Below are 17,164 nucleotides of genomic sequence, written 5' to 3' on the forward strand. Positions count from 1 at the left end.
AAGGCGTGAAATTTTTGCCAATTTGACTTCTGATCAGTAAAAATCCGTCATTCTAGAACAAACACTCATTTAGCATGTTTGCAAATATGCCTAGCAACAAGGCCACACCCATAGCAATAACCAAATTATCATGGATATTGCAAAGATAACATCAGGGATTCATAGACAAGTGAATGAACATTCAAAAAATGTATGCAAATATATCTAACAATATGACAATGCTAATAGCAACAGCCAAATGATCACGTATATTGCATCATCGCAAACCACGGCCTGTTTTACGGCAATGTTCTTAACGAGCCTCCCACTGGCCGTGGATGCATTCATATATACATGTACTATATCTGTATTTATGGCATAGCTAATTTATTTGTTTTGTACGTAAACACTACAACCAATCAGATTGCCCCTTGCAAGTTGCATACCACGTGATATACAATGCCTTGGCAAGAGCCTAGTACATACACTGAAAACTGACTTGGCCAAGTTGGCGGAAATTTTATTTTTGCCATCCTACAAACAAGATTGGATTGATACATTTATGAACATACAACTGCCAACATCAGACTGTGGACAATGGAATCTGTTCCAAACAGGGAAAGTAAACAAATGCATTGGATTATTAACACTTGGCTCAGCATTGATAAGAACAGTTGATAAGAACAGTTTGATAAGAACAGTTTTATGACCTCTTTATGTGTACATGAAATGCAAGGGTAATTGGATATTTGTTTGTGAACGTGAACTACTATATGAATTGGTCATAATACTGTTCTTATCAAATGATGGAGTGTAACACAAGTCTCTGCACTTCCAACATGCTGTGCCAAGTGTTATTAATCCAATTCAGTTATTTACTTTCTCTGTTTGTAACAGGTTCTATTCGTCCACGGTCTGATGTTGGTAGATGTAAAATAATGATCTATAAATCTTGCCTCGGAGTGTCAAGCAGAGTTTGTGAGAGCGTGGATTTGTTGTACCGTCAGACTGGGCATCTGATACAATCGTGAGTTTGTAGCAAGTACTGAAGTAGGTTACAATGTGGATTATCTCAATATTAATAGAGCCATGGTTACAACAAGCCAAGATTGGCTGATTCAAGCGAGTTCACTCGAGATAAACTTACATTCCATTCACAACTTGTAGTTATTGAAGTGTTGTGTACCATACTCTTGATTTACAAGGAACTGAACCTGGGCTGAACACTAATTAAGTACGACCTTTTAGCACAGTGTCTTCGGACGCACAAGTGAAGAACACCAGGATGACTGCATTCATCACCCGTACTCTCTACAGTACCCGTTTACGTTTATCAGCCCTTAATGTATATGTTCAACAAATCTTTCCCCATTCTTACTTCATACTCTTTAACCCCGTCAAATAGTGGTTATCCTAGTAGATTTAAATGAGACTAGTAACTTTTACTCGGGTCTTTTGTATCGCCCATTCACAATAGACACCGGTGGAAAGATAAACAACGCGGCTCCGCCTTGTTGTTTATCTTTCAATCGGTGTCTATTGCAGTGTTCTGCCGAGGCCGCGGCCTTGCGACATTGGCCCCCTAAAATTACAAATGGCGCAATAATTTTCCCACCTTGCGTCAATTTGGCGCATTCATTTTACGGCAGACACCTAAGTCCAGGGCAAGCCCCTGCCCTGGCCGGCGTCAATACCACAAAAAGTATACTGACTCCGTAAGCGATAGTTTTGTTGACATCATATAAGATACAGTGACAACGCGCAGTTCTATTGTTAACATGCAAACAAATGGATTAATATGCAACAAAAAGATACAACTTTGATAAAACATAATCTTCAATTGAAACATTAGAGGGAGTAGATGAGACGCCGAAATGGACGTCTCTCTTCACATGTTTTGTCTACCGACGCATCACTGTCTCGACCTCTGACCTACTCACTGACGTGTGTGAAACACTGAACTTGCTACGGGAAATCGGAACATCTCTCTGCCACATAAGCCTTAGGAAACCAAATTTTATGGGACAGGTTGTGATTTTCATTTGTTGATGGGTTAAATTAATGGAAACAAAAATGAGTACATGTGTATTTTGATCCCGACAAAGCTGTGTTAGGGGATCGTGTTGCGTGATGTTGACAGTGACACATGTGAATGTTTGGCACTGAATCAATGAGTGATCACTGGCATAACCACTCGAGACGGCCGATGCATGTGCGCCCGGTCAGACATGAAGAATGAACTCAGAGATGAAATCAGAAAATAATTACAGTTGTATTTACAAAGCATCCTAACTTTGACGTTGTTGATAGATTTAGTTCAAGATCTCTGAGTTTCAAGGACACCTAATGTCAGCTTTCCGTATCAAGTTTACAATACATGTATGTAACTAATGCTGTCATTTGATATAGCAGGACCAAATCATGTTGAAAGTTTGTTTGACTATTATTTGTAAGTTTTTCGTTCACATTTGGTACTTTTTAAAGTCAGGGAGTTTATTTTCCTCAAAATGTTTTTTTTTTTAAAACTCTTGTCATGAATTTGAAGAGGGAATGATAAACACAGCAGAGTGTAACAGTTGTAAAAATGAAACAAGTGCCAAGTGGTTACAAGATTAGGATTTCTCAAATTTTTTATTCAAGCATATGTTCACTAATTTTGAAGTTGTTCTTTGTCCTTGTCTGAGAAAAGGAATCATAAATTTGAGTACTGCTATTCATTGATAGTCAGATTAAAAATTGTGACTACCTGGCTGTCCAATCTTTCTAAACAATATATAATATACTCTGTAGAAATGACTTTAAATTACATAATTGTAGTTGCCTTCTTTTTCTAAGGTGTAATGTGTAGTACACAATTTTCAAAAAATAGCTTACTGGGAACTGTTATTATGAATGGAATTTTTTTATGTAGTTGGGTAATAGTCTATGTGTAATGGAATATCTCAGACCACAGTATCTCTATAGTGGTCCGAGGTAATATATATAATTTCATAGACAATAAATAATTGACCCCACTCCCTGTCAAATGACCCCTCTTTTTGCAACCAGGGGGCCATTGTCCCCACTAGTTGGAAACCTTGGCAGAACACTGCTATTGTATACATGTATTTTAACCCTTGTGATGCCGAGTCGTGGATATCCACGACGTAGCACTTCTGCACTGTAGGCCACGTCGTAGATATCAACGACAACAGAGTAATTTGCATATGCTGTCAATAAAGTGACGTTGTAATGGGTTATCGTTGTCCCACCCTTATGCCCATAATAAGTAATGATGTACACGATGTTATCTTATTAAATATTAAATTATTCAGGCGGGAAACAGTCACATGTTCGATTTCTTTCACTTTTTGCTGCCGAATGCAAATAGCGCCTACTTAGCAATGCCTAATATGGCGGCCGCTATAGATATGTATGTTGACCTTCGACATTGTGCTGATATATTGAACAAAGTAAACCCGGAAGACAGAGAGATTTTCGCTCGACATTTTCTAGACAGTGATAGCGACGATGATGAAGAATTTTATGGGTTTGAGGAAATAAACTAGAACGTATCAAAAACACTCCCAATAACTTCGACTTTTGGACTGACGTCATCAATGGCTGGTCCCGCGATCCTGCCGATGACAAACCACAGATGCCAATGCCGTACGATTACTCCTACGCTACATTGGTTTACATGAACTGATAAAGACGTTACGGCAGGATCATGTGGCAGGATCTACATCGTTGTCTTTCGTCAGATTTTTGTTAACAAACGAAGTGTTGGATATAATCGTCAGTGAGACATATCGTTATGCTGCTATCTGTAGACTTACATGTACAGTATCCAGTATTTGTATATATGATATATTATATGCAAATTTGTTTGTATTTACTGTAAACATCGACAGACAGTACTTGTTGATTTTATGATAAATATTTTACTCAACACCCATACTGTCTATTAATTTTTACAGCTAATTTCCAATTGTAATCCTTGTATTTATCAAAAAACTAAATTTAACGTTTTTTTGACCAAAAACGAGTGTCTTATACCAATTTTCCCCAATTCCTTGGTCAAGTTACTGACCATACATTCATGTAAATTAAAATTAAATATTTCAAAATTATTGATATACTTGTAGATACATCCATATCCCACCTGTTTTGGTGTAAAATGATCACTATCAAAACATTGTGTAAACTGTGTGCAACCTAAAAAGTCCTTGGCGTAGGGGGTAATTTGCATGGAAAGTCTATGGCATCTTAAGGGTTAATATATTTAATAACCCATGACCTCTATAATGCTAATGCTCTATAATACCAATGTCCAATATCACGTGATGATAACAAATTACTAACTATTATGTCTTATCAGTTCAGTTTATGGTAATTGTGAGTTTGATGAGTGTGTAGACGTCGTCATTCACACATTTCAGTTAAGGCATTGGTGGTTATTTTTACAAGCCCCTCCTTAAGCTTAATATGCATGAAAAAATTAGCTATTGTTCTCTGTTTGTGTTTGTGTTTGTGTTTGTCGCTAATGCGGTTCTCTGATTGGCAGTTATTCATATCCTGAACTGCAGAGATGACATTTGCTAGACCTCGGATGTTCCATCATCGATAGCGATGTTCGGTCGTGTGTCATATTGTATTGGAAGAACATCCGAGGTCTAGCAGATAGACAAGGTAATGTGTGAATTATATGGCAAAAGCCAAAGATAATGCTGTAGACTTTTGACTATCATTCTTTAACATTAACGTCATCAAAAAAGTGTAACAGCCTCATATACCTTTTGACAAAATGGTGATGTTGTGTCCGATCATTAGTTTTCTGTTCAATTTTACTCTGAAAGCACTTTTAGTTAGTAGTTTGACATTGTACATCGTGCAGCGATGAAAACATGTATTTTCCAAAATGGCGGGTAGTGACATATCACATCGCGAGGTTTTGGAGTCCTCAACAGTAAGGTATAGCAGGTGTCATGTATTACAAGATTCCGTGCAGATGTGATGCATATGTGTACGTATATGCAACTTTTTAGCGTTTTGAAACGGTACTCATCTTTGGATATTTAGTTTGAAACAATTTTAGCTTTCCTGAGAAAACTAATCAAAAACTGTGATTAAAAAAAATCAGTGTGCAAAGATTGAGTTTAGAGAGATTACGAGATTTAGACAAGGATTACAGTATAGAACTGTGAACAACAATCTCATTCTAGTTATACAAATATAAAGGCAACAATATTGTACCTTTGCTAACAGAAAGTCCACACATATCAACTCAAGTATTTCATGATTTTAGCATAATGATGATCTAAAAGGGTCACCAAAAGTATAGCATCATGTTTGCCATGTAATTCAAGTGGTCGTAGACATTGGAGGGAAAGACGTTATCACGTGGCACAATGGCGACACTTTACTTCGAAAAAGTGTGAATGATCATTTGTTTTAGGGCATTGTTTTCTGGTTTAACGTGTGACAAGAAATAATGATGGCAATGACGGGTTCAAAGGATGCAATTGTTCATGGAACAGTATGGGAGGTGGGAGACTATGACAACAGGACACATGACTGATATACTAGGGTGCAAAACATTAAAGCAGGGCTCTGGCCGATCACATTACAAAGATAACAGGGATTAATAGACAACTGAATAAATATTCAAAAAATATATGAAAATATCTCTAGCAACAAGACCATGCCCATAGCAACAGCCAAATGATCACGTATATTGCATACACACATACATATACACACGGACAGACACCGCACCATACCTATGTATAGCACTACTGAACCTTGTCATTTCAGTTATGCTGAAAAGTGATACATTTTTATGATGGTAGATTATGAAGTGAAGTATTCTAATAGAACTAACTGTCAGTAGTGACCACATTATTGAATAGTATTAAACACAAAGGCAGTGAAAAATTCATAGCTTGTTGCAATAAGAGATTAGCGCTGCTGTTCAGTTGGAAATACATGCAAGTACATCCATGGGGAGCTCTTGGATTTTTCCTGCATAAAAGTTAAAGTATAAATGTGTGTTGGGATTGCATGATGGATTATCTAGAGTAGACAGAAGAGTAATTGAGAATCATTACATCTGACAATGGAATCACTGAAATGAAACCCCAATGTATATGTGTAGAAATTATGAAACCAACCTTTCACCTCATTGACCTCTGACCCCTTTCCAGCACTTTGTTCATTTTTCAGCACTTTTAGAAGGCTTTTTCGTAACAATTTTGATAATCTTGGCAAATATGATGAGAATTGAAATATTTTGTATGTATTCAATGCATATACTAATTATGGTGCAATGTCACTATACATTTGTACAGTGTAATTACAACCCAAGATGTTTAAGATCTGTACAGTGTAATTACAACCCAAGATGTTTAAGATATCATCTGTACAGTGTAATTACAACCAAAGATGTTTAAGATATCATCTGTACAGTGTAATTACAACCCATGATGTTTAAGATATCATCTGTACAGTGTAATTACAACCCAAGATGTTTAAGATATCATCTGTACAGTGTAATTACAACCCAAGATGTTTAAGATATCATCTGTACAGTGTAATTACAACCCAAGATGTTTAAGATATCATCTGTACAGTGTAATTACAACCCAAGATGTTTAAGATATCATCTGTACAGTGTAATTACAACCCAAGATGTTTAAGATATCATCTGTACAGTGTAATTACAACCCAAGATGTTTAAGATATCATCTGTACAGTGTAATTACAACCCAAGATGTTTAAGATATCATCTGTACAGTGTAATTACAACCCAAGATGTTTAAGATATCATCTGTACAGTGTAATTACAACCCAAGATGTTTAAGATATCATCTGTACAGTGTAATTACAACCCAAGATGTTTCAGATATCATCTGTACAGTGTAATTACAACCCAAGATGTTTAAGATATCATCTATACAGTGTAATTACAACCCAAGATGTTTAAGATATCATCTGTACAGTGTAATTACAACCCAAGATGTTTCAGATATCATCTGTACAGTGTAATTACAACCCAAGATGTTTAAGATATCATCTATACAGTGTAATTACAACCCAAGATGTTTAAGATATCATCTATACAGTGTAATTACAACCCAAGATGTTTAAGATATCATCTATACAGTGTAATTACAACCCAAGATGTTTAAGATATCATCTGTACAGTGTAATTACAACCCAAGATGTTTAAGATATCATCTGTACAGTGTAATTACAACCCAAGATGTTTAAGATATCATCTGTACAGTGTAATTACAACCCAAGATGTTTAAGATATCATCTGTACAGTGTAATTACAACCCAAGATGTTTAAGATATCATCTGTACAGTGTAATTACAACCCAAGATGTTTAAGATATCATCTATACAGTGTAATTACAACCCAAGATGTTTAAGATATCATCTGTACAGTGTAATTACAACCCAAGATGTTTAAGATATCATCTGTACAGTGTAATTACAACCCAAGATGTTTAAGATATCATCTGTACAGTGTAATTACAACCCAAGATGTTTAAGATATCATCTATACAGTGTAATTACAACCCAAGATGTTTCAGATATCATCTGTACAGTGTAATTACAACCCAAGATGTTTCAGATATCATCTGTACAGTGTAATTACAACCCAAGATGTTTAAGATATCATCTGTACAGTGTAATTACAACCAAAGATGTTTAAGATATCATCTATACAGTGTAATTACAACCAAAGATGTTTAAGATATCATCTGTACAGTGTAATTACAACCCAAGATGTTTAAGATATCATCTGTACAGTGTAATTACAACCCAAGATGTTTAAGATATCATCTGTACAGTGTAATTACAACCCAAGATGTTTAAGATATCATCTGTACAGTGTAATTACAACCCAAGATGTTTAAGATATCATCTGTACAGTGTAATTACAACCCAAGATGTTTAAGATATCATCTGTACAGTGTAATTACAACCCAAGATGTTTAAGATATCATCTGTACAGTGTAATTACAACCCAAGATGTTTAAGATATCATCTATACAGTGTAATTACAACCCAAGATGTTTAAGATATCATCTGTACAGTGTAATTACAACCCAAGATGTTTAAGATATCATCTGTACAGTGTAATTACAACCCAAGATGTTTAAGATATCATCTGTACAGTGTAATTACAACCCAAGATGTTTAAGATATCATCTGTACAGTGTAATTACAACCCAAGATGTTTAAGATATCATCTGTACAGTGTAATTACAACCCAAGATGTTTAAGATATCATCTGTACAGTGTAATTACAACCCAAGATGTTTAAGATATCATCTGTACAGTGTAATTACAACCAAAGATGTTTAAGATATCATCTATACAGTGTAATTACAACCCAAGATGTTTAAGATATCATCTGTACAGTGTAATTACAACCCAAGATGTTTAAGATATCATCTGTACAGTGTAATTACAACCCAAGATGTTTAAGATATCATCTGTACAGTGTAATTACAACCCAAGATGTTTAAGATATCATCTATACAGTGTAATTACAACCCAAGATGTTTAAGATATCATCTATACAGTGTAATTACAACCCAAGATGTTTAAGATATCATCTATACAGTGTAATTACAACCCAAGATGTTTAAGATATCATCTGTACAGTGTAATTACAACCCAAGATGTTTAAGATATCATCTATACAGTGTAATTACAACCAGAGATGTTTAAGATATCATCTATACAGTGTAATTACAACCAGAGATGTTTAAGATATCATCTGTACAGTGTAATTACAACCCAAGATGTTTAAGATATCATCTGTACAGTGTAATTACAACCCAAGATGTTTAAGATATCATCTATACAGTGTAATTACAACCCAAGATGTTTAAGATATCATCTGTACAGTGTAATTACAACCAAAGATGTTTAAGATATCATCTGTACAGTGTAATTACAACCCAAGATGTTTAAGATATCATCTATACAGTGTAATTACAACCCAAGATGTTTAAGATATCATCTATACAGTGTAATTACAACCCAAGATGTTTAAGATATCATCTGTACAGTGTAATTACAACCCAAGATGTTTAAGATATCATCTGTACAGTGTAATTACAACCCAAGATGTTTAAGATATCATCTGTACAGTGTAATTACAACCCAAGATGTTTAAGATATCATCTGTACAGTGTAATTACAACCCAAGATGTTTAAGATATCATCTATACAGTATAATTACAACCAAAGATGTTTAAGATATCATCTGTACAGTGTAATTACAACCCAAGATGTTTAAGATATCATCTGTACAGTGTAATTACAACCCAAGATGTTTAAGATATCATCTATACAGTGTAATTACAACCCAAGATGTTTAAGATATCATCTGTACAGTGTAATTACAACCCAAGATGTTTAAGATATCATCTGTACAGTGTAATTACAACCCAAGATGTTTAAGATATCATCTGTACAGTGTAATTACAACCCAAGATGTTTAAGATATCATCTGTACAGTGTAATTACAACCCAAGATGTTTAAGATATCATCTGTACAGTGTAATTACAACCCAAGATGTTTAAGATATCATCTATACAGTGTAATTACAACCCAAGATGTTTAAGATATCATCTGTACAGTGTAATTACAACCCAAGATGTTTAAGATATCATCTACACAAGAACATTCCACCTTAATAATTATTTCCACAAATTTGGAGAAAACTAGTTGTCTTTATATAGGCTACTCAAATTAAATTCTGTGGTTAACCTCACATTGAGATGGGAAAACCAAGGAGGGAGGGTGGTTTACAAAACAAACTGATTATATATTCCAAAATATGCAAATTAAGATAAAAATGGAAATTTGAGTGATTAGGCCAAAACCAAAATATCTGGTTCTGGTCAGGGTAAACTTTCTAAAGTGGTGCGACGACGCAAATTTTTTTTTTTTTTCCTAATTTTTTTTTTTTTGCAAATTAGTAAATACACATTTTTTTGACACTTTACATACTCTGTTCTATCATATTCATCTGTTGAAAAACTTCCTTTTTCTTTGAAGCAGTTTAGGCTTTGTATTTAAGCAGTCTTGGCATGTAGGGTAGATTTCAGGTGCTTGTTCTCCTGATATCAGGAATAAATACGGAACGGGAAAGCAAAAATTATCAGAAAAAAAGGATCGACGCGAGGGTATTCAGGACGCGCGCGCTGACCAGAACCAGATATATATATATTTTTTTTGGCCTTAACAATGTCTTATCTGCACTCCTGTATTCATTAAATGCTATTAAAACTAACAAAATGACGTAATTGCACTAATTTATGACTGAATCTGATTTGGTACATTGGGCAATCAAGTTGGGTCACAGAATCAACCATTGTTCCGATTGCCATGATCATTGATATTTTGTGGGTATATACCTCGGTATCTAGTTGGAAAATTGTTAAAATCAAAATGATCTTAATTACCACCGATGTGTGATTTTGGTCGAAAAATGTGATTTTTTGTAAAAAAACAAAAAAAAACAAAAAAAAACCAACTTAGATTCAAAAACTACTGGGCAGATCAGTTTGAAATTCGATGGGAACGTTCTTCAGTGGTTTTTAGATTAAGAATTGTTCATAACATGATGATCCCATCAGTGATATGCAAATTAGGGCTAAAATGTTTATCCAAGTTTGGTCAAAAATCTATAATTACTGAACTCCCCAGCAGATTGGGCTGAAATATAATGGGGATGCATCTGGGCATTTGTAGATGAAGCTGTATTTACAATATGATGATACCATCAGCGATATGCAAATTGGGTCTAAAAATGTCAGATTTTGGTCAAAAACAAATTATAGCTTGAAACTAAAAATGTACACGTGGTGAATGGGGTTGAAACTTGGGGATGTTTCTGGAGGTGTTATTCTGCAGTTCTTGTTGAAAACATTATGACACAATTGGCCGTAACAACCATGACCATGCCCTTAGCAATAGTGAATGGTTTATATTGCAAAGATGAAAAGTGGGAAGGACAGGCAAGTTAATAAAGATTCCAAAAATTTATGCAAATATGCCTAGCAACAAAACCATGTCCATAGCAACATCGAAATACAGTTGTGCCATAATGCCATTGGCACCATTTTTTCTGGTTTGGCTTGCATGTATTCTACTGTATAAATTCAGAAAAATAAAGAGAAGAAAGATTGAAATGTGCGTTGAAGGAAATGCACATATCTAATAATTAATGAATACAGAAATTTGTAGATGCAAGAAAACCCTCTCTTGTGAACAATGAAATCAATGTAATGGAATATCTAATGACAGAGATGGATAAAGAAGCTGTCATCTCATTTATAAGTTGGTTGTCATGGTAATGTCATGCTTAACAGCTCATGAGGTTATGAGTTATAGGTTCCCTGTTGGCTTGTATTCTGAGAAGGAGAAAAAGTGTGATATTGTAAAGGGGTAGTTAGCAATGTCTCCTGTGTACCATTTAGCATGCTGTTCACAACAAACCTTTCACTAGAAATACATTTACCTAAAGATTGACAGAAAAAAAAGTGAAATATGATAATGAAGACAGTGTTAACAAGTACATCATGTATTTGATTTGAAGACAGTATGAAAGGAAAGGTCCAAATCAAATACATTTGTACTTTTAGATAGCTTATCCTTGTGTATGTAATTGATGTGTATGTAAATTTTAGAAATAAAATGAAACATTAAAGTTATGTGACTTTGAAATGTCAAAATGCTATGTTGAACCTCACTGTGTGCTGCCATTTTGGCAACTTTTTCCACAAAGGATGCTGGGAAAACTCCTTGCTTGTGACGTCACATTCTAAGCATCCTCTTACATCTAGATCTAGGTGTGTGTAGCAATCTGTTCAACATTTGCAAACATGTAAATGTTATATATAACGGATATAATAATCGTAGTGTTCTCCACGGATTGTTCTGATAGCAGGTGTCTCATTTGCATAATTTATTAATATTATTTGCATAACAATTTTGTCAGGAAAAGCTAAAACTATTTCAAACAATAACAGTTATTTTTCTCAGGGAAGGTACAATTAATTTCGAACTAAATGTCCAGAGACGAGTAGATTTAAAAAAAAAAAACATATAGAAGTTTGTGTACACCGATATCATTGTATAAAATTTCGCTTCTGTCCGAAATCTCCTGATGCGTGAGACTTACTATACTTTACTATTGAGGACTTCAAAAACTCATGTTAGGGGTTCTAAAATATTGTGTGTGTGTGTGTGTGTGTGTGTTTATATTATATTTGTGTATGAAATGACTGAGTAGTGATCATAACACTTGCAATGAAACTAAACAATTAGTAATATTTGGTTTTGAGATGGTGCACATTTTTGAATAAATCTTAACTATTAAAGCTCTTTTATCAAAGATGCAGTAAGTGGAGACTACCTGATTGTTACATCATATTACATCAATAACCATGTAATGTATTGTCAGGGGTGAACAAATCTGATGGTTACAGGTCCGGGACTAGCGATTTTGTTTTGGCGGACCACACAAATTTTACCTTGTCTGGTCCATTGGGCCAGTACCTTACTGTTAATAACTATGTTAAAAAGTCATCTGAATATACAGATTGATAGGTAAGATTTAATGTTTCACATTAGCATGATCTGGGACCACTAATTTTTTCAGCAGGACCACTGGATTTTTTAAAGCACTGGTCTGGGGACCACCAGTTCACAAAATGATTTGTTGACCCCTGATTGTATTCAATTAATTCCTCCATTCATTGATGGCATGCATGCAGTTGAAAGAATCCAATAAAGATTTGAAGGGGGAGGGGGGGGGGGGGTCTTGTGTAATACAGTGTAGATGACTTGCAATTTCAGCACCTGAACTCCCATGCCAACTTAAATCCGACTCAGATCAACGGATCGTTTACATGTGAACATGTGAACCGTCTCGTGTTGTTCACCGACACTACTTAGGTTACACTAAATAAAATGCCATTGAAATTAACAAAATGGTACATTCTAATTCCCAATTATTGAAGTCTAATCGAAACGAAAATGATCTAATATTTTCGTACCCATCGAACGAGAAGACCACATGATGCAGTGTAATATCATTTGGGTGAGTCCACTGTCCATGGATGGGTGGGCTGTGATGAAGTTCCAAAAATGTCTGTTTTTATGTGTACCTGTTCTCCAGTATCTATTGTTTTCAAAGTCACTATGTCTAGACTCTATGATTTGCTTCTTTTAAGAAAAGATATGGAAGACAGATTTTCCATGGCTACATATGCGTCACTAACGAATGCTAAGTTCCCCCTCTAACCCTTCCCATTAGTTAGTCCGTGCCGGACGAAGTCCAGGACGGGGACTTATGGATTGGGTTCCGTCTCTATCCAGAGGCATTTCTTGGAGATGCCTGGACCAATTTTTTTCAAACTTGGCTCATGCTTGGCTCATGCTCATGCTAGATGCCTAGCAGCCATTTTGTTTGCGAATTTTCCATGTCCAAAGCCATAACTCAGACATGCTTGAACAGATCTCATTCAAAGTTGGCATTAGCACAGTGTTCTATAACATACATGTGCATATCCATTTTCGTCATGATACAATCTGATATGGCTGCCTGGCAGCCATTTTGTTGGCGCAGTTTTCATGTCCAAAGCCATAACTCAGACATGCTTGAACAGCCCCCCCCCCCCCTCACCCTACCTATCCTTTATTGTTGAATGGTTTACTCCATGACGTTATCTTGAAGATTAGGCATGTCCCATGTCCAACGAGCAGACACAACATATCTAAGTCTGTTTGATTTAAGTTCACAAGTGTTGTTGCGTGATCAGAGTAGTGATATCAAAAACAACCATATGAGGCCAAACAACGTTAACCAGGTTTGAAAATGACAACATAAACTGCCAGTTCCTTAAAACCCAATCATAGCGGGGAGTTTGTCATTCTCAATGACTTGTTTAAGTTAATAGTTCAGACGTGGCATGTAATGTCACAGTACAATCTATGACCTTTCAAAATCTTAGCGAAATCTTCGTAGCAGAGAGGGCAATCCACACAGTGACACGAAGCGGTTGTTTCCTCTTGCTTACTGTGGTGCCATGTCGTCTCCGACTATTTTTGTTTTTGTCAAAAATATCTAAACATGCTTAAAGGCCAAGGTCCACTATATAAAGAGGATTATGGGTAATGTATGCATATGCGGGAAATTCAAACTGCTGTAAGGAGCACTGACTTTGCCCTCATGTCTTCATCCCATTTTGCACTGAAAAAGTTTCACATGGCTCTCATTTTTCATATATACTGTTTGTAAATATATAGTGATGCAACATGAGTAGAAATAACTGACGTTAACTAAGTTTGGTAGCCAATATAGCAGGTTTACCGTCAAACTGACACAAAATTTGTTTCAAATTTGTTTAGTAAAAACCGTTGGCCAGTTGTCAATTAGGCTTACAAGTTACACAAAGCATGATAAGACACTGTGAATGGTGCAAATAAACAACGTGCGAAATGCCAAATACCGAATGCAAACAATACAAGCGAACAAAAGAGTCTGTGTGCACTCTGTTAGCCCGATATTTTGCCTAAAATCAAGCTCACATGTGCGAACGGTACGTGAAAATGATACATTGTTACTGAAATAGAATGACATAAAATGAAACCAAAATGTTTCTCAGTTTGATTGATGTACGTTCTGGGTTGCTAAACTCCTTAGTAAAATCACAATTTCATACAACTTTTTGTACGTGTGACAAGTGTTTTCTGTCAAGTAGTTGTGTTGTTGACGTACCTATACCTAGTAGGCAGTGATGTAGATAATAGCCAATAACCTACCTTTCACAATGCCCAGCTATAACTTATAAGTATAACCACGTACAACAGTTTAGTTGTGGGACCGGCTAAGGAAAGTACTAAAACCTGACGACCATTGAAAAAATTCTAAGGTCTAAAAATTAAATATGAGTTTCCCAGAAGTACTAATAGCAAGTAAAATACCCAAAGTGTAAAAAAAAAAAGAAATAAATTCATAATTATTTGGAAAACATTTGAGGATTACGCGGTAAAACAAGACTGGCCATGCTATCGCTAGCGAAAGCTTTCGAACTAGTTTCATAGGGACCGGACATTTAAGGAAGCGCGAAGCAAAGTGTGAGGTCAATGTGACGGCTCATGATGTATGATGCAACAACACGACGTTTAGGTAGAGTAGAACTAAATGTTTTCTAAACTTCAGCGGAAAGAAATTTTGTCAATCAGACACTGACTATTTTCAAATTCTTAAAACATCTGAGAAAAATGAAGAGAGGAAGCAAAATGTAGCACTGACAGATAAGATAGACGTATGGTACGTGTACAGGAGGCGAGGCACACCATGTGGTGCAAACTGGACAATGATCGTGCGTGTCACGTATAAGGCATCAGATGTAATACATGTAGCTAACCAAATATTCTTGGAATGCAGCCTTTCTTGTAACAAGTATTGGAAATTGTCAGAAACCTGAGGATTTTATGACTGAATATATTTCGATCAAGAATTCCCATACTTTCAGTTAAATTTTCTGATGACCCCAAAGCAAGACATGTTTGAAACATTTTAGTGCGACATATGATACTGATAAACGAGTGATATAATTCATAAACAAATCTAACGTTGGCAACTCTTTTATTTCTGTAATGATCATCAAATTTCAAGGACAACTGTCAATTTTGTACACATAGATCATACATCACTGCCTAGTCTAGTTCCTATACCTGTCGACTGTTCTCTACGATCTCTAGCTCTGTGCATGTTGTGGAGGTGAACGTACACGCGAACTGACAAGACTACAGTACAAATACAATCATGGAGGCATAAATATTTGTTTCATTCAAATTTGAAAGTTGAGAAATCGTATTAAAAAATCGTTTCCATATGTTTTGGCACGATCCAGCAATAATCCTCGTCATGTAAATGACATCGACTGACATCGTAGTCAAACATACGCACAGAGACAGAGCGGAGACCAAACAAGAGTCCGTAACTCACCCCATCACGACGTATGCATTTATGCGTTTGTTTTGAAATAGCTGGGGTGGTACTCGTACATATCGGGATAACTCGGAGAAGCACATGTTTGTGATTTTATTGACTGTTTTCTGAGATGGGACATTGGGTTTGGAAATACAAGTTTAATCAATCATAAAACAGCCATAACAGATACTTTCAAAGAATTAGAACAAGGAAGGAAAATAACAGGAATATCAATGACATTTCTCCCAAACTCGAGATCGCACGTAGCTAGCTACCTAGTGTACAGTAAGTATGGAAGTGCAAAACTTAGTCCGCTCTGACCCGTGCGATACTTGTGAAGTTAATTTTGAAGTTTTCACGATTATGTTGTCAAAACACGACCTACATGTAATCTGTAAAAAAAATTCTCATCTATCTAACGATTTTGATGTGATAACGATCGACCAAATGCCGACGCTACGTGTGCAACTGTAATCTAGTACCTTGTACAAATGATACAAGTATAAGTAAGTTAGTTCGTACCCAAGAATTTCAGTTTACAATTTCAATGATACAAATTGTCACTGTGTAATAGTGTTTGGATCGTGTTAGAACAGGTCCCTCAAAATATAATTTTTCGGGTCATAATTTGTATGTATAAGTTTATAGAAATAAGTGTTTCACCCAGACTGGGTGTCTGGCCGTACGTACGCACCGGAAAAAAACGTAGCAGAAACACTGCCACAAGACTTGAAAAAAAAATATAACAAGGGACTCTTCGGATTAGGCGAGAACTACATGTAACCAATATGTGTGAACAGCCACTAATATGTTGATAAACTACCTGGGTCGGATTTACCAAATGCTCCTCCCAGATAAATAAACGTATTCCGTTGCACATGCGCAAACCTACTTCCGTAGCGTGGGCACATAGCCTGTTTGGACCTTGGCCTTTAACCTTTTCACCACCAATTGCCCCCTGGGAATGTTTGTTCTCCACCACCCCCCTCACTGACCACCAGGTGAAAGTGAGTGTTATGTAATCAAATTGATATAAAAATACTTAGAGTTGCTCATTTTTAAAAAATGAGGTATCATTTCATTGGAAAATAAATTCTTTACATCACACTTGCAAATACATGCATTCAAATTCCACAAACACAACCGAAATATGAATTAAAGTAATAAAA

At 35.7% G+C, this 17,164-nt stretch overlaps 1 protein-coding gene across 1 annotated transcript in view; it reads left to right on the forward strand.

The window, feature by feature from the left end:
* Positions 1-17,164, forward strand: part of LOC144441190 (uncharacterized) — a 57,429-nt gene that overhangs the window by 8,690 nt on the left and 31,575 nt on the right. The gene's annotated exons all lie outside the window — the stretch shown is intronic.

This window comes from Glandiceps talaboti, chromosome 10 (genome assembly GCF_964340395.1).
Source record: "Glandiceps talaboti chromosome 10, keGlaTala1.1, whole genome shotgun sequence".
Lineage (NCBI taxonomy): Eukaryota > Metazoa > Hemichordata > Enteropneusta > Spengelidae > Glandiceps > Glandiceps talaboti.